Source organism: Rhea pennata, chromosome 1, assembly GCF_028389875.1.
Source record: "Rhea pennata isolate bPtePen1 chromosome 1, bPtePen1.pri, whole genome shotgun sequence".
Lineage (NCBI taxonomy): Eukaryota > Metazoa > Chordata > Aves > Rheiformes > Rheidae > Rhea > Rhea pennata.
Genome location: NC_084663.1, coordinates 94,013,115 through 94,022,057, shown reverse-complemented (window position 1 = coordinate 94,022,057; position 8,943 = coordinate 94,013,115). Strand labels below are relative to the sequence as shown.

At 45.1% G+C, this 8,943-nt stretch overlaps 1 non-coding gene across 1 annotated transcript; it reads left to right on the top strand.

Moving 5' to 3' along the window:
- The first annotated feature begins 309 nt into the window (after nt 1-309).
- TRNAL-CAG (transfer RNA leucine (anticodon CAG)) lies at nt 310-392 on the top strand. The gene has a single exon. It is a non-coding gene; the product is annotated as a tRNA-Leu (tRNA).
- The last annotated feature ends 8,551 nt before the right edge of the window (nt 393-8,943 follow it).

Here is an 8,943-nt window from a genome sequence, read left to right as displayed (position 1 = left end):
GTAGCCCTGGCTGGGTGGCCTGTTGCTGCAGAACACAGAGGAGGGTGTCTGCCACAAAAGTGGTCCGCCTCAGTCTAACCTGCAGCTTCCCTCTTTGCTCTGCAGATTGCCCCTTTGGGGTGGTCAAGGTAAATCTGGCCTCAAGTGTTTGTGTTGGGCTTGTTCTGTGTGACAGTGGAGACCTAACTGAAAGATCTCTAGAGGTTTTGAAAAACTTCTCTATGGCTATGAACAATAAAATAGGAACACATAATGAAAAACTGGGTACTAGTTTACATCACGAAGCTGAGAGAGTTAGTGCTACCGGCAGTCAGGATGGCCGAGCGGTCTAAGGTGCTGCGTTCAGGTCGCAGTCTCCCCTGGAGGCGTGGGTTCGAATCCCACTCCTGACACGTTTGTTTTGCTGGGGACTGACCTGCTGGAAAGCATCTCTGCAGAGAAGGACCTGGGAGTGCTGGTGGGTGACAGGTTGACCATAGCCAGCAATGTGCCCTTGTGGCCAGGGAAGCCAATGTTATCCTGGGGTGCATTAGGAACAGTGTTGCCAGCAGGTGGAGGGAGGTGATCCTGCTGCTGTGCTCAGCCCTGGTGAGGCTACATCTGGAGTACTGCATCCAGTTCTGGGCTTGTCAGTATAAGAGAGATCTAGAGCTGCTGGAGCAACTCCAGTGAAGGGCTACTAAACTGATTAAGAGACCAGAGCATTTCTCATACAAGGAAAAACTGAAAGAGCTGGGACTTTTCAGCCTGGAGAAGAGAAACCTGAGGGAGGATCAATGCGTGTAAATATCTGAAGGGAGGGTGTAAAGAGGATTGGACAAAAGACTCTTCTCAGTGGTGCTCAGTGATGGGACGAGAAGCAATGGTCACAAAGTGAAAGACAGGAAGCTCTGTCTGAGCATAAGGAAAAAAAATCTATGTGGTGAGGGTAACAGAGCACTGGACCAGGTAGCCCAGAGAAGAATCTCCATCTGTGGAGATAGATACTCAAAAGCTGTCTGGACAGGGTTGCAGGCAACGTGTTCTAGGTGACCCTGCTTGAGCAGGGGGTTGGACTAGATGATCTCCAGAGGTCCCTTCCGACCTCAACCATTCTGTGATTCTGTGATCTCTTGACAAGGGTGCTGAGGTACGACTGCAGCATAGGAGAATTTGCTCAGTATGACAATGAAACATATTGGTGAGGTGTCATAAGGTGATGTGGGATTGGGTGGCCTCAGGATCCACTAGAACAAAGGACCACTCAGGCACTTCTGGTCTAAGACATCTATTTTAAGACACTTAAAAATTTTAAACCCTCACACTTGCATCAGTCAATAGGCCAGCTGTTCTCTCTGGTTTTGGCTGGCACTGTGGACCCAGGAGCAGAGGAAAATTAGTCTCTCTGCTTGACATGCTCGAGGCCTGGTTGGTGGCCTGGCCCCTGCATGCAGCAGGTCAAGCCTGGGCTCAAACTTACACCTTGTGCTGGGCATCTGTGTATGGAATTCCCCCAAGAGGCTACTGTTTTTACTTTGTGTTGCTTTTTTTTTTGCTGTCAGTGCTACATGGCAAGCACTATCTTTCTAGACACATAGCACCAAGCCCATCTCTGTGATTTCCCCCATATCTAAAGCCAATAAGTGTTTGTTGTCTGGGCTACTGTCACCTTCTTGCTCCCCTCCCCAAGGGGTTACAAGGATGTGAAGTTGGCACCAGTTGCATAACAAAGTTCATCTCTGCTGCATTGTTTTTCACTGCATAGCTAAACCATTACAGCAGGGCAGAGCTGTCAAGGTCTCACTTATTAGTGCAGGGCTTTCTGGGTAGATTTACCTGTGACAGTTAGATTTTCAAGAAAAACTGTCTGTGACTGCAGAGCTTTTTCTTGCTTAAGTTGCTAGTGCATGATTAACTGCTGAGCTGAGGAAATGACAGGACCTCCTTCAACATATCTCATCTCAAAAGAGATGTTGGATCAGATAAGGGGCAGTGTTAAAATTCTGTGCTAAAATAATACTAGGCGGCTGTAGCCTGTGTGATGATGGGGCTGTGGGAAATACAACTTGCTGATCAGATCCAGCAAAGGGCTGTTTTGAAGGCTTCAGTTCTTGCTAATAGGTGCTGGTGGGTCAGAGTTCCTGGCTTGTTGTGCTTGATAGGTAATGAGTGTTTCCCCACTGTTCTCAAGTGAAACTTTCATTTTTACAGCCTCTCTGAGGAAGGGCTGTTTCAAACACGTGGCCCACAGCCCAGGCTACTTGCCTGCACACCTGGGTACCATTCACAGGGGAAACATGGATTGGAAAGCTGGGGGACCCTGAGCAACAGAGAGCGCAGTCCCATTCCTGCATAGGTGGACCTAGGTAGGTTGACCTTGTCTTTGCAAGGAAGACATTCCTTTGGTCAAGGAGGATAGGATTAGAGATCTTCTAGACAAACCTGACATCCACAACAATGGGCCCTGATGGGATGCACCCATGGGTGCTGAGGGAGCTGGCGGATGTTGTTGCTAGGCCACTCTCCATCATCTTTGAAAGGTCCTGGAGAACTGGAGAGGTGCCTGAGGACTGGAAGAAAGCCAGTGTCACTCCAGTCTTCAAAAAGGGCAAGAAGGAGGATCCAGGAAACTACAGGCCAGTCAGCCTCACCTCCATCCCTGCAAAGGTGATGGAACAGCTCATTCTGGATGTCATCTCCAAGCATACGGAGGAAAAGAAAGTGATCAGGAGTAGTCAGCATGGATTCACCAAGGGAAACTCCTGCTTAACCAATCTGATAGCCTTCTACTATGGAATGACTGGCTGGGTAGAGGAGGAGATGAGGGGAGAGCAGTGGATGTTGTATACCTTGACTTCAGCAAGGCCTTCAACAGTCTCCCATAACATCCTCCCAGAGAAGCTCAGGAAGCATGGGTTAGACGAGTGGACAGTGAGGTGGATTGAGCACTGGCTGAAAAGCAGAGCTCAGAGGGTTGTCATCAGTGGCACAGAGTCCAGTTGGAGGCCTGTGGCTTGTGGAGTTCCCCAGGGCTCAGTACTGGGTCCCATCCTGTTCAACTTCTTCATCAGTGACCTGGATGAGGGGACAGAGTGCCTCCTCAGCAAGTTTGCTGAGGATACCAAGCTGGGAGGAGTGGCTGATACGCCTTGAGGGCTGTGCTGCCATTCAGAGAGACCTGGACAGGCTGGAGAGTTGGGTGGAGAGGAACCTCCTGAGGTTCAACAAGGGCAAGCGCAGGGTCCTGCACCTAGGAGGAATAACCCCATACACCAGTACCGGCTGGGGACTGACCTGCTGGAAAGCATCTCTGCAGAGAAGGACCTGGGAGTGCTGGTGGATGACAAGTTGACCATGAGCCAGCAATGTGCCCTTGTGGCCAGGAAGGCCAATGGTCTCCTGGGGTGCATTGCGAAGAATGTTGCCAGCAGGTTGAGGGAGGTGATTCTGCCCCTCTCCTCAGCCCTGGGGAGGCCCCATCTCGAGTACTGCATCCAGTTCTGGGCTCCCCAGTACAAGAGACACATGGAGGTACTGGAGAGAGTCCAGCGCTGGGCTTCAAAGATGATCAGAGGGCTGCAGCACCTGCCCTCTGAGGAACAGCTGCGAGAGCTGGTCCTCTTCAGTCTGGAGAAGAGAAGACTGAGGGAGGATCTTATCAATGTGTATGAGTATCTGAAGGGAGGATGTCAAGGAGATGGGGCCGAACTCTTTCCAGTAGTCCCATGCGACAGGACAAGAGGCAACAGGCACAAATTGAAGCACAGGAAGTTCCGCCTGAACGTGAGGGGGAATTTCTTCACTGTGAGAGTGTCGAAGCACTGGCACAGGTTGCCGAGAGAGGTTGTGGAGTCTCCTTCTCTGGAGATATTCAAAGCCCACCTGAACAGGATCCTGTGTAACATGCTCTAGATTACCCTGCTTGAGCAGGGGTATTGGACTAGATGACCTCCAGAGGTCCCTTCCAACCTTACCCATTCTGTGATTCTGTGAAGGATATGAGGTCACCTGTAAGAGATGAAGTTCATTGTTAATGAAAATAGATTGTGGAAACTGAGGAAAGGATGTGTTCACCTACTTTCCTCTCTCAACATAGAGACTTTCACTGTTTCAGGGAAATGGCTGCAGTGTGCTTTGCCTTTGTACTGAGGTCTTGGCCTCAAATTTGTAAAGCACTGAGGGTTGCAGAGCACACAGTAGATTGTAAAACCACAGCTAATCCACAGATAGTGAAGAGGACCCATCTGATGTCTGGTTAGACATGCAGTACTGAGATATGAGAGAGAATGAGAGGAAGAGGATGTAGGGCCAGGGAGAGGAGGGGAAGAAATAAGCAACTCCAGGCCCCTTTCTGTCCCTTCTCCTGGGTGGCTCCATTCAATCCAGTATGTCCCCCATAGGTTATCTTTCTTTCCTGTGCCTGAATACAAGCATTGCTAGCCAAAGTCTATTGTATTGATGAGCATGCTCCCATCATGACAAAATGGAGAATAATGCCTGAGAAATATCTGTGGCTCCACCACTTAAATTGCATATCTGAGAATATCATGACTTCCTGGAGCACTTTCTATTTACATTTATTTCTTGAGATGGCTCTGTTCAACCATGTGATATGTTCAGTGCTAGGAAAAGCCCTATTTAGGATCATATTATAACAGCTTTTTGCTAACATAGTGTCTGTATCTATTTGACAGTAGACCAAGAAAGTGATTCTAGGGCTTGCAGACAAATGAGTATCTTATACAAGGCCAGATTATCTAGACACTTTCAACCTTAAATGAATTAATGTCCATTCTTTATGTACATTAATTCCTCTTAACTTCTCTCCATCCAGTTAGCCAAATTAGTTATCCAGTGCTTTTGCACCCCTCCAAAACAAACCAGCAGACTACAAACCCTGGAGGGATACTTCTAATCTTTCATTTTTTTCTGCTTTACATCCTTCTGTATCACACTGCCTGCTGACTCTGAGGCTGGAGTGGGTCTGGTCAGTGGTACTCTGTATCCTCATTAGCTGTGTGGAGAAGAGAAGAGACAGTGATCTGGAGAATTTTGCTGATCATGGTAATTTGTTTCAGTCTGTGAAAGCTGTTCAGGTTTGTTTAAATACTCTAGGAGGAATTAAGCGTCTTGGCAGCACAGTAACAGATGAAATTTAACATGGATAAGGCTTCTGTAATGGCTACTGCTAAGAGTAATTCAAGTTTCTCTGCACTTGCCTGTGCTCTGAATTTGCAATCTGCTCTGGAGGCAGAGGGTTAGGGTATATGCTATTGCAGATATTGCAAGAAGATATTAAAAGCACCTCAAATTACATGTTATGAGATAAATACTCTAGAAAGTTATTTCATCCATATTCTTCAGAGGCATAAGATAACTCCTCTTTGAGGTGAGGAAGAAAATGTGTTATGGACATGGCTATTGTTTTATTACAGAGCATTTTATCTCTTCTTGAAGCATTAGTACTGGCTACTACTGGGGAATGGGATACCAGACTGGGCTTTGGGTCTGATCCATGATGAAATAAATTATAGGGCCTTTTCATATCAGTAATCTCTCAGGCAATACCCAATTCTTTAAAAAAAAACAACAAAAAAGAACTGACACATTGTTAAATGCTAGATCTGTGAAATTTTATGCCTAGTTGGACAACAGGTCATTCAACAGGACAAAGCTTGTTCATATACAGCTTCCAGAAAGTGTAAGAATTAAATGTGAGAGGTAGATTTTTAAAAGGATCTGGAAAACTCTGCACTCCCAACAAGAGCGAATCTGGGGCTTCCTCAGGAACCAGGAACAGCAGAGCATATGAAAAGTACTCTGACCTCTTAAGGTATGAAGCATAGGATGCACCAGAAACTAAAAGGACAAACAAGGGCAAACATTGCATTTACACATTGCATAACACTTTTAATGTTTACAGTGAATGTTTTAAAACCATAAAACTAGGAAATAGTGACATTCTCAAAGTAAGCATAATTATCGCCTTAAAACACACAAAGTGGACAATAAATCTTTTTGTAGAGTGATTGAATGACACTGGGTTATAGATAGTTTACTTCATGATTTACCAGCTCAGTGCCAGGTTACAGCCCAAACACTTCTTCCTGGAGCAATAATTCTTTGGGAACCATTATCACACCAGACTGTACAACTTTGGAGGGTTTTTCTCTCTCACTTTGCTGGTCTGGTGGATTTGCATCTGTTTTGCAAGTATTATTGTACAGGTAGAGTGTTGTTTGGACAGTCTGGAGGGGAGGTTCTCTCCCTTGCATGCAGTAGCAGCAAAAGAAGAGGCCAAATGAAGTCCCAGTTACCCAGCTGTGCCTTACCTGTAACACCTGGCCATGGGAAAACAGTTCAGTTGCCAAGGTCTGGCCATCTTGTGCTAAGTTCATTATGGGGCCAGCTGCTATCACTGCGATGTAGTATGGGCTCACAGGAATAAAACTGAAGCCAGTCATTTCATAAGGGCCCTTTAAGAGCTACTGGAGGAAGCTCATGGTTTTCCCATTGCAGAGCTGGGGTCTGTTAATGTAGAATACCAAGATGAAAGTGTCCGATCTTTTTGCTTTCTGACTAGGGCTGCATCTGTGTCATCTTTGATAGAGTGGTGCAAGCCAGTGCTGACTGGGAATTTGAAATGCCTAGTAACATGTCAAGATTTTGCTTTCATTAAGTGGTCTGACTGGGAGCTCAGATGACTTTACCTCAAATAAAGCTGTGCAAAATGCTCTAGGGCAGATTTTGAGAAAAATCTCATGCTATTGGCTATTCCCAGAAGGGACAGTGGGAGCTATTGGGCAGTGAGCACTTTCAGAGAGGGGTACCACTTGTGACTATATTTCTCAGTACTGGCCTTGTATCCATCCAGTTCCTAAGACACATCCTAGCCTGATGTATTTAATTGCTTTCTTTTGGGAGAAGGGGGAAAGATAGAAAATAATTTGTTTTCCCACAGGCACAGCTCTTGTATGTGCATCTACCATGCTAGTTTGCAAACTGCATGACTTCTATAAAGTAGCCACAGTGATACATTCCTTGAATCTAGATCTTCGTTTGTCTGAGGAAACAAATCAAAGAATATGATTAGCTCCTCATTTGAAGAAAAATGGGATTTGAAGTCAGTCAGCTTTTACTACCCAAGGACTTGGCTTATGTTCTTTAAAAGTCTGCTTTTTGTTTCCTTTTTTTTATAATTTCTTGTGATGGGAAACAACTGTAGGGGAGAAAGAGAAAAAACATCCCAGGGTTCTCCTGTGTGACTCTTCCAAAGTACAATTGAAGGGAGAGAAGAGGGAGACATAAATGCAGTCTGGATAGGGAAGAAGTAAAGCTTCGTCACCCCTCTATGTATTATTGACCAGTACTAGAGCAAGGACTTTGAAATCTGCTGCTGCTCTAAAGGAGTGCTGCTCCTCTAGCTAGGAACAGCTATAGCCTCAGCACTACAGCTTGGATATTTTGTCAAGGGCTCGGAGGACTGCCACTGAGGATGGCATACTCATCACTGTGTTCAAAACTGCACCTACAAGCCATGTCTAGTCATTAATGGCTCTCACTTGATTGCAGTTGAATTCTGAGTGGCTGCTGATGTTTTATGAAAAGAACATTTAATTGTTTAAAAATATAACAGTATCAGCATTTATTGATTTACATCTGTACTCTGCTCTTGCAGCAAACTGATGTTTACAGCAGCCTGTGTGGGTAACTCATGCAAGTGAAGGTAGAGAACCGTAATAGTGCGTCTGAGCGTGAAAAGGAGTTAATTGTACGTTTTCTTCTGAGGATCTTGGAAGTTACAATAAAGTTTAATGAGTTCCAGTCATGCGGTATCTTACAATTACGCATCATTGCCTTCGAGTCAGTAAGACCACTGGTGGCGCTCCATTTGGTAGGACGGGTTGCTGTTGCCTTACACTACTCTGTACTTTGCCACAGGAATGCTCAAGTGCAGTAGTAATTTGGCTGGTCAGTGAAATGGTATGTACCATCCTGCAGCTGCTATGGGTCATTGACTTGCTTAGCAATTTTCAGGATACTAATGAAGTCAAATGATCTAGATTTCATTCTCTCTTCCTCACTGTGCAACCTGTGTCATTCTAGCCCAGAACTTCCCAGGCTATCCTAATGTCTTATGACTAAATGAATGACCTATATTTAAAAAGATCATTTGGTCATTTCTCTTTCTTTAGCAGGAATTGTGTTGTGTGGAGTATACATTTTGGAGAAGGGAGGGCAGGAGTCTTGAGACAGCTAGTCTAGTTCCTGTTTTGCTGAAAACTGTCTGTCTGCTTCCACCAGGACTTTCATTTTAAACCCAATCTGTCATATCTGTAGGATATAACATATCCCACAGATCGCATTGTAGAATTACTGTGCTGTTGGCAGCCCAGATGAGAGTCTGACTAATGTATACAAACAGAAAATGAACAGTTTCACTTCACAATAGGAAGAACTGGGAGTGTCATTTTTGCACTGGTGCTATTACAGCAGAGATAGTAATGATAGAGGCATTGTTATGGGTAGTTTTACAGTGTGTTTTTATGCAATGCCTAAGATTGTCTGTGAAACAGTATGCCCCATTGCTCCCTGAGGCTAGTTAGATCCATAGGTCCACATTTTGCTAGTGCTTGGACTGTGCAGGCTTCTCCATTTCCTTCAGGGAGTATAAAACTTGTTTAATAGCTACCAGTGGGGCAGCATTCAGGAGGCTTGCCTTGCTGCAGTAGACCTATTTTGTACAGGAACCAAAATCTTACAGCGTATATGTGTGTTTATATATACAAAGTCTAGTAAAGATGATGTTCAGGTGCTATTGAATTATTTTCCTACCCTAGCAGAAATCAAATGCAAAATTAAGCCTACACTTTTTTCAGGTGTAGAAATGGCATGAGAGAAGACTTTATGCTGTGTGTAAAGATCAACCTGCTAACGTCCTGCTGGAGCATAGATGGAAATAAA